Raw genomic sequence first — 9,916 nt, 5'->3', positions numbered from 1 at the left:
GAATTAATATATTTTCTAATGGAGGAATTAGAATAAAAAGATCCGAACTAAAAAGTGTTAAAAAAATCTATGTAGACATTGTGTTTTAAATTTAGTAGTCTTCTTCTTTGTCCGATTTGTGGCGATACTGAAGAGCCTAGCTAGTATTTCTTTGTGACTGTGATTTCGCTCAAGAGTTGTGGCAAATTATATATTTGTGGTGTAAGATACCGAGTATCTACGCGTTTGGTTTTCGGGATATATTGGATTAATACAAATATACCAGGTTTGGAAAAAATGGAGAAAATTTTCTATGGGATTGTTTTGGTGTCTGTTAGGTGTCTTTGGAATGCGAGGAAGGCATTGGTGTTTGAAAGAAAACCGCCTCTTTGGCAGACTTGGTGGCCGAAAAAGTAAAAGTACTTGGGTTTTTGTGGATTCGGAACATATCGAGATCAGCATCGGTGACTTGGGAAGAGTGGATATGATTTAACTTGTAATTTGTTTGAGTGTTTTTTTGGTGTTCTGTCTTTTGGATCCTTTTTACATTTTTGTTCTGCACATGGTTGGAGATAGTTCCTTACTATTCCTCTTGAGTTGTGTTTTTTTTATAATAATATTCTTTGGTTGGTATTTAAAAAAAAAAGTAATGGTGTTTTGGATTCTTTTGGTGTTCTCACAACCTAAACCGGCGCCTTCACAACCTAAACCGTCGGTCTAACGGAAGCACTTTGAAATACCTTCGGGGCATTCACTTTTCGATGTCCTTATAATATCTTGTCGGAAACAGTAAAAAACCGTCGTTTTTTTCAAATTTGGTTGGACCCGCCTTTTTATTAGGACACATGGCTACTAGATGATGATGGTTGTTAATCCGGCATATGCAAGTATTAAACCGTCGGACGATTGTTTTTGCCCATTTCGGAATTTTCGAGAAAAAAAGGTTTTGAAGTATGGGTGGTTAAAATGACTATTTTGATCATTTTTCCTAATAATATTATCAAATATCACTTGTTTAAAGTGGATACAACATTTTCTGTTATACGAATCATTTTTTATCAATTCATTCCCCATTAATCTAACAACTTACATCGAAAAATATAGCAGGCCTTTAAGTATTTAAATATTTTGAAGTTTTCTCTAATTGGTGGTCATCAAGAAATATTTTATTTTTTCTTATTAATGAATTACATATTGTACTTTAGAGGGTGGGATATATAATATCAAAGGATCCATGTATTCCTCTATCTATATATACCCATGCATGATAACAGTAACTTACACAAACCTAATTATACCATATATAACATCAAGTTATTTGTTTCTAGCAACTCTTTTGAAGATGGCCCAAATATATTTAACACAGTCCGCACTTAATGTTGCTACTACAAAAGTCGTCAATGCGGTTGAACCTCTCCGTAGACGATCAGCAAACTACGCGCCATCGATATGGTCATTTGATGATATTCAATCACTTTCTAGTGAATACACAGAATGATTTCAATAGTATTTTAATCTAGTTACATTTTCACTAATTTAATTTGTAGTAAAAGAGTTGTGCTAGATAATATTTAACCATGCATATAGGGTGAAGCTTACAAGGCAAGAGCAGATACACTAAAGGACGAGGTGAAGATGATGATACACAAAGTGAGAAGTCCATTGAGTACGCTAGAACTGGTTGATGATTTGCAGAGACTCGGAATATCATATCATTTTGAAGATGAAATTAGCAATCTCTTACAAATGATTTACCGCAATTACTACAAAACTCATGTCGAGTGGCATAAAATGGATTTGAACCTTAAAGCACTTGGATTTCGTCTACTGAGGCAATGTGGTTATCTGATTCCCCAAGGTATTATATTGAATTTGTATTCCTTGCATGAAGTTTTATTGATATTTGACTTTGCCCTATGTTTAGAGATATTTCAAAATTTTAAGGACGAGACTCAAGATCTTAAGCCGCACTTAATCAACGATATGATGGGAGTGTTGAATTTGTATGAGGCTTCTTATCATTCATTCGAGGATGAAAGCATATTGGACGATGCTAGAGACTTCACGACAAAATATCTCAAAGAAAATCAAGACAAGATGGATGAGAGTATATCATCATTAGTAAGTCATGCCTTGGAGGTTCCACTACACTTGACAGTGCCAAGGATAAAGACAAAGTGGTTTATTCATGCATATGAGAATAGAGGTGACATGAACCCGATCTTGATCGAGCTTGCAAAATTAGATTTTGATATGGTTCAAGCTGTTTATATTGAAGATCTAAAACACGCATCAAGGTATCAATTCTACGACTGCTTGATACATACTTAGGCGATAGATTAAATTCAGTAACTTAAGTGGTAATTAGGATATATTCAATCTATTTGCATACACTAAACACGAAATTGATGATAGGTGGTGGAGAAATATAGGCTGGGATAAGAAGTTAACCTTTGCTCGTGACAGATTGGTGGAGTGTTTTTTGTGGACTATTGGTTTTAATTACTTGCCTCACCTTAGTCTTGGAAGGAGAAATGTAGCAAAGATCATAGCCATGGTTACTACTATTGATGATGTCTCTGATGTGTATGGTACTTTGGATGAACTTGAATTGTTTACTGATGTTATCGACACGTAAATACTAATTAAAATACTTTTTACGGATTAATAATATAATCGTGTTCATTTGGAGTATTACATCGTGTTCATCATTTTATATTATTTCGTATCTCGTTCTTGAATCACCACTTTGTTAGGATTCCGCACTAACATCGTGTTCGGGTTGATATCATAGTTGTAGTGATCCAGATTCGGGAGTTACATGTGGTGTCATCTGAGTTTGATGACACATTAGAATGAGATTTATTTTCACTAGCTAGCCTGAACCCCTTTACTATCATAAGCAACATCATTTACTATATCTACACATGAAGTAGAATCATCAAATTGTTCACACATTTATAAACAGGCTTGATTTCTTCTAGGGATCTTGATCCAACAGTTTCAGATTGAACCTGTTTACCATACTTCATGTCTTTTATCTTTTCCTCTTGTTCTTTGGTGACAGGGGTAGGGACATAATTATGGTTGTAAGGTGGGGGAACTTGACCGTATCCTATTCCCTCACCTTCATTTTCCTTCCACCACAATTGGTTTTCAATCATTGAGTTAACTACTTTACTGGAACCATCAAATTTTTTAAAATCAAGTTCAACTTTTTCAAACTTACTAGTTAGATTTAAGATTTCTAACTTGGAAGCTTCCAGCTTAGCAGTTAACTCAGCAATTTCTTGTTGGGCATCTAGATAATGACAGCCTTTTATACTAAGATCAGACTTAAGTTTTTTAATATCCTTGTTTTGAGCTTCTATTTTGTCTAGAAAACCCTTTTCATTTTTCTTAAGTTTAAATTTCTCTGATTTTATTCTTTCCATATCTCTACTTAGACTGTCATTATGAAGCTTATACATTTCTATTTTCTCACCACAATTTAAAGAGCATGGTTGAAAAACGAGTTGTGAAGAATCCATTGAGTAATTAATCAGATTAAAATGATTTTCCCGCCAAAATTTCTCAAAAAATATGATCGCCAAAATTCGCAAGAAAGATATCCCGCTCAAAAGAGGCGTCCAGGAAAAATTTCGTTCTAGACAAAAACTTTTCGAATTTCCCGCCGAAAATCACCCCGAAAAAATTGTTTTTGCCAAAGTTTTCAAGAATGAATTTTTACTTATAAGGAGTATTCTGGAATTTTTTTTTTACTCCTTGACCGAGAACCCTTCCTTTGACCGAGAACTCAAGACTTTGACCAAGAAGTCAAGAGTTTGACCGAGAACCTGATATTTTGACCGAGAACTCAGTCTCTAACCGAATACCCTTTATGATTGACCGAGAACTATAGGTGTTGACCGAAAACTATAGTTGTTGACCTAGAACACCCCAATTTTGGCCGAGATCCTTAAAAATGGCCGAGAACAATGGTTTTTCTGTCCTGATTGGCCGAAAACAATGACTATTTGACCAGCTAGTTGGTATCTTTGACCGAAATCCCCAAAATCAAACAACTTCAGTAACAAACTCCCGAGAATTAAGGGATTTTGATTTATTTCCAAACTAAAATCAACTCCTTCCCAAAAACCTTATTGTTTCTTCTCCGGTCACTTTAATCACCGTAAAAATAATCAAACCACCAAGAACACTATTCTTGAATCCGTTGATATCACAATAACGAGCCTGAATTCGTCTAAGGCTCCAATACCAATTGTAAGTCCCGAATCTGGATCACTACAACTATGATATCAACCCGAACACGATGTTAGTGCGGAATCCTAACAAAGTGGTGATTCAAGAACGAGATACGAAATAATATAAAATGATGAACACGATGTAATACTCCAAATGCACACGATTATATTATTAAACCGTCTGGTACACGAGATTACACAAATCGGTATTGCTCTCTAGATGGTGGCTCTCAAATTGTTCAACAACTACTCACCAACTGATCAACCTAAACCCTATACATGCATGTTCTATATATAGGGAACCAAACAACTAGCCCAATAGATAACCAAAAGCCCACCGAGATCCATAAGGATCTCTGTTTACATACATAGTCCAAAAGTAAACCCAACATACACAGAACTAAGTACAAACCACCAAATATGGACCCAACACCACAACTCAAAGTTGTACTAATAATAATACACAGAGTTGTGGAAACAAAGGGAAGGTACGTACGAAATCAACACAACAAGGACAGTCTCGTCTTCACAGATCCTACGGATCTCCATGTGTTGATAAATCAATGGGTGCTTTTTATATCAAGAGACAAACCTGCTACCACTGTGGCACGCCAGGACATATAGCCAGAAATTGTGTTCATCGTCTATATGTTCCTTACTACAAGCAAAATCAGAAGGCTGTACCAAGGGGCGAGAAGAATGGAAAAACCTTTCCTAAGAAGGAATTCCAACATGAGGCAAGTGCTTCTGTCGACTTTAGAAGAAGGATGAAGGCGTGTTTAGTCTGTGGGAAAGGCGGGCATTTGGCACAGGAGTGTCACTACCGTGTTGTTAATAGACAAGCCCCTCAGGTGAAAGGTAACAGGTTTCAACAGAATCCAGTGGTTAAACAAAATGCTTATTTTAGAAAACCACGTGTATCTATACAACGGGTCACAGATACTCAAGGATCCAAAGTTAATGTGACAGGTTTGCACTTAAATGATTTCGAAACTGTTAAAAGAAGAATAAATTTTCAGAAATCAAAGAGTGTTGAGAGTTCTAAGAATTCGAATTTGGATTGCTCCACTCCAAAGTCTGTTCTTTCAAATTTCACTAAACCAAGACAAATTTGGAAACTCAAAACTCAGCAAACAGAATCTGTATTAACAAATGATTATGTTAAAGATGGGAAAGATATAAGTTGGCAAGAGGTCACATATGCTAATGCTCAAGGGAACCCCAAGACATTTATGACTTGGGTTCCTATGTCCAACTGATCCCGCTAGAGATGGTCAAAAAAACCGGTCCGGGAACCGGTTTGCCGGTTTAAACCGGAAACCGGTTTTTACGAAAACCGGTTTTTTAAAAACCGGTTTGACCGGTTTACAAACCGCCGGTTCGTATTTCGGTTACAAGTTTTAGAGCCAAAACCGGTTAACAAACCGGTTAATGGAAAAACCGGTTTTTTTTTAAAACCGGTTATTATGAAAAAAAACCGGTTATTAACCGGTTATTTTAAAAAAAAACCGGTTTAACCGGTTATTAACCGGTTCTAACCGGTTTCTAAACCGGTCCTAACCGGTTAGACCGGTTAGGGTTTTGACATACAAAAACCGGTTATTAACCGGTCCGGTTATTAACCGAACCGGTTTTTTTCGGGCAAAAAAAACCGGTCCGGTTAATAACCGAACCGGTTTTTTTTAAAAAACCGATTTGTGCACCTCTAGATCCCGCTATGCGTGTAGGAACAACCACAAATTCATTGTTTATTAAATGGGTTGTTCCAGGCACATGACATGGCAAATATCCATTGTTTTTAAATCTTTAAACCATGAAATGGATTATTTGTTGACCTGGACGGGATGTTAGGGTGATAGAACGTTTTTAATCTACTCTCTAAGTGTGTAGGAACAAATCAGGGAATACATTGCATATTAAAAGGCTTGTTCCAGACATTCAACTAGCAAAGATGCAGAATCTCAAAACAAACTTATTCCTAGGGGGGAGATTCTCACAAATGAAAAATGATGTCTTGAAGATAAAAGGTAACCGTATCACTTTGTATGAAAGATTGATCAATCAAAAAGATTTTAAAATTTTAAATTTAAAAATTCAAAAAATATGTTCACGTATAGTTTTAAAAGTATTGTGTATTTTGTTTCTCAAAAAATGAGAAAATGACTTGACCGTACATGAGAAATGATAGTACATCAGTTGGCTGACTATCACACTTCATTTTTATTAAATACTTCATTTCGACGATTGAGTCTTTTTGAAGATAAATTTGTACATATTTGTTTAATTTGCACAAATTTAGGGGGAGAAAATTAAAAAAAAATTCAAAAAGAGTGTGTGTGTGTTAATAAAAATAATAAAAATAAAAATTTTAAGTTATAAAAGTTTTGTCTATATCTTTCAAACTTCACTCTCGGTTAAAATCATGTCGGTTGCTAAAGTTTGAAGAACATATACTTGTATATGTTTGGTCCGGTGATCTACTTGTAGATTCACAAGGATAGCCATTTGTCTAAAGACTGAAAGCATCCGGAACGATTGTGATGTGTTTTTGTGTTTTGAATTCTTTCACTTAAAATTATGTCGGGAATTCCAAGTTGGAGGGACACGTATTCTCATATGTGTTTTGGTCCTGTTAACCACTAGTGGTTATACGGGATAGCCATTTACCTGAAAATTGAAGAGTGACCGGGGTGACTGAGTTCTTAACATGTGTGTCTTCTGTAATGTTTTTTGGGAAGTGATATATTTATTCAGTTAACAGCTTTTTAGAAGCTTCAAAATATTTTCAAATGTAAATTGATCCAACCTTTGGAAAATTATAGGTAAATTGTTTCTGTGTGCCTAACGGGTGAAGTTATTAAGCTTAAAAGGCTCTAGAACAGTCATTGATGTGTATGGCACTTTCCACGATGCGTAAAAGTTAAAGTGATATAAACTAAACTTACTGTGGAGAGTCATTTTGAAGACATGTGCATGTCTCCATATAAATCTCTCCGAGTGATAGGCAGACAAGCAATTACTCAGTCATACACGAGCCCGTTGGTATTTGGTCCCCACAATGAAGTATCTCATTGAGAATGACAAAGAACAAATGTGAACAAAATTACTTTAAATATATATATAATCAACCAAAAGTTGATAACTGTTCACAAGCTTTTAAGAAAAACACAAACATGAGGGTTAATAACAGAACTACAGTGGTGGAGCCAATAATATAAGTCCTTTAACATCCCGAATGAAAGGCTTGTTAATTTAAACTGTAGGTCCAACGTTCAACCTCAAATATGTTTGCAAATTTGAAAAGAAAAATCAAATAAATAAGTTCTGTCATTAAAAGTTTTTAAAACCAAATCCAGTGGGTCAAAGTCAAATCAAGGTGATCTGGGGAAAGCCAAATACGCTTTGAGAAGAGATAGGAGGCATCACAGGTCCATGATTGATGTCCATCTAAGCTTTATGCCGAACTGAACCTTAATCATATCACTGATGCGATGAAAAATCATGCTAAGTATGGGATACACGCTATCAAACTGTCTCTTTATGTCATAATAACGTTGAACATGAATCCTTGTGACAGCACCTTAAACAATATGATTCCATGTTCGGATCTTTTCATAAAAGGCGGCGTTTTCATCAAAACTGAAATTTGATCCCTAATTTTGCTAAGTTACAAGAAGACCGGGTGATTAAATTTGTTTTATTTGTTGTTTTTGGTTTATTTTATTTTTACTTCTTGATTACTCTTGTCGAAACAAATTTGTTAAGAAATTGTTTGGAAGTTTTCAGCTCATGAAATCTGATATCGGTTATTGTGTTATAGTTGGTTTAGCTGGTATGATCTCATTTCATGTATTTTTTAAGAAAATTAAAAAAAAAAACAGAAAAAATAAAATTACAAAAATATGTCTGTCTTATTTAATTGTTTTCAAAATATTTTGGTTGATCTTTCTATCAAAGTTGATTGGTCTTTCAAGACTGATTTCTTGCAACGGAAGCATATGAAGTATCTGAGACTCAAATTGGATGATGCTATCATGTTCAAGGGGAGATGGTAGAGTATTGGATGCAGATGCTGAAGTTGCTGATTATGTTCTAGTAAAGATTTTGAAGATCTTGAAAGCATCAATCTAAGGGCAAGATTGTTGGGTCATAAATTGGTTAGACTGACGCACATCAAAAGGCCACGACATGATCAAGACTAAAGTGATGCAAATGAAGACGAGTTGAAGAATTACATTGGTGTAATACCAAAATCCCTATGGATTTCGGTTAGGCTAGTTTGAAGTAAAATAAACAAGAACGAAGCTACAAACCAAGGGGGAGATTGTTGGGTCCATATTTGGTGGTTTGTACTTAGTTCTGTGTATGTTGGGTTTACTTTTGGACTATGTATGTAAACAGAGATCCTTATGGATCTCGGTGGGCTTTTGGTTAGCTATTGGGCTAGTTGTTTGGTTCCCTATATATAGAACATGCATGTATAGGGTTTAGGTTGATCAGTTGGTGAGTAGTTGTTGAACACTTTGAGAGCCACCATCTAGAGAGCAATACCGATTTGTGTAATCTCGTGTACCAGACGGTTTAATAATATAATCATGTGCATTTGGAGTATTACATCGTGTTCATCATTTTATATTATTTCGTATCTCGTTCTTGAATCACCACTTTGTTAGGATTCCGCACTAACATCGTGTTCGGGTTGATATCATAGTTGTAGTGATCCAGATTCGGCACTTACAAGATTTATGCAAGGCCTAACTTACTGAAGCAAGGTGGTACCATAGTGGACATGCACCAACACTTGAAGAGTACTTGGACAATGCTTGTGTTTCAATAACAACTTCTTTAGTACTCATTCATATTAAGTTTTCAACAAACTTTAGTTCAACCCAAGAGATCCTACAGTGGTTTGATGAATCTAAGAATATACTTTACTACACATCGCTCATATGCAGACTTTCTGATGACTTGGGGACATCCTCGGTATGTTTTGTTATAATCTTATAGTTAAATTTTACAATGTAGAAACTTATACCTCCAATTCCTCATCCTTTTGTGTGTTTAAGGACGAAATGGAAAGAGGGGACATTCCAAAGTCGATTCAGTGTTACATGAATGAGAGTGGTGCTACCGAAGACGAAGCTAAAAGCTACATCTATAAGTTAAACATGAAAACATGGAAGAAACATAACAAAGAACGAGTGAGTACTAAATCTCAGGTTCTACAGAACTTTATTGATAAAGCAATGAATAGTGTTAGGATCACACTCTTCATGTACGTTAAAGGAGATGGACATGGTCGTCCGAACGTGACTAAATCTCATGTGTTATCATTGTTTTTTAATCCTATACAACGGATATAATTGTCAATAATCTTTGTGGATTTACCACTTAGATTGTCCGAATCTTATGGGTGTGCGAGTCAAAGAGTGAAGTTTCTTCCATGAGTTAGTTAAAGTTCATTATTTTATTGTTTCGTTTATTAATTTCTTTCCTTTGTATTGTAATTGGTTATATGAAACATCGGTATGTGATGAATATAAGCATCTTGTTCCCACATTAAATAAGTGTGTAAACCTGATCCAACATTCCTGGTATTAGAGCTTCTAGTTTTTGCAAGTTTGAAGAGTATTCTGGTTCGGCAAACCATCATGTTCAAGGGCAAGCAATACATCAAATGTACCATAAAAGGT

General features: G+C 35.4%; 1 pseudogene across 1 annotated transcript; it reads left to right on the top strand.

The window, feature by feature from the left end:
- Positions 1-1,321: 1,321 nt before the first annotated feature.
- LOC143618845 (R-linalool synthase QH1, chloroplastic-like) lies at positions 1,322-9,586 on the top strand (annotated as a pseudogene). Its single transcript, XR_013151084.1, has 7 exons — positions 1,322-1,498; positions 1,567-1,837; positions 1,904-2,276; positions 2,395-2,613; positions 8,625-8,653; positions 8,965-9,206; positions 9,290-9,586. The product of XR_013151084.1 is annotated as an R-linalool synthase QH1, chloroplastic-like (transcript).
- Positions 9,587-9,916: the final 330 nt, after the last annotated feature.

Source organism: Bidens hawaiensis, unplaced genomic scaffold (assembly GCF_021521415.1).
Source record: "Bidens hawaiensis isolate Kalapana, Puna unplaced genomic scaffold, B.hawaiensis_p1.1 tig00002343_1, whole genome shotgun sequence".
NCBI lineage: Eukaryota > Viridiplantae > Streptophyta > Magnoliopsida > Asterales > Asteraceae > Bidens > Bidens hawaiensis.
Note: the sequence above shows the minus strand (reverse complement) of the source record. Positions and strands in the feature narration are given on the sequence as shown.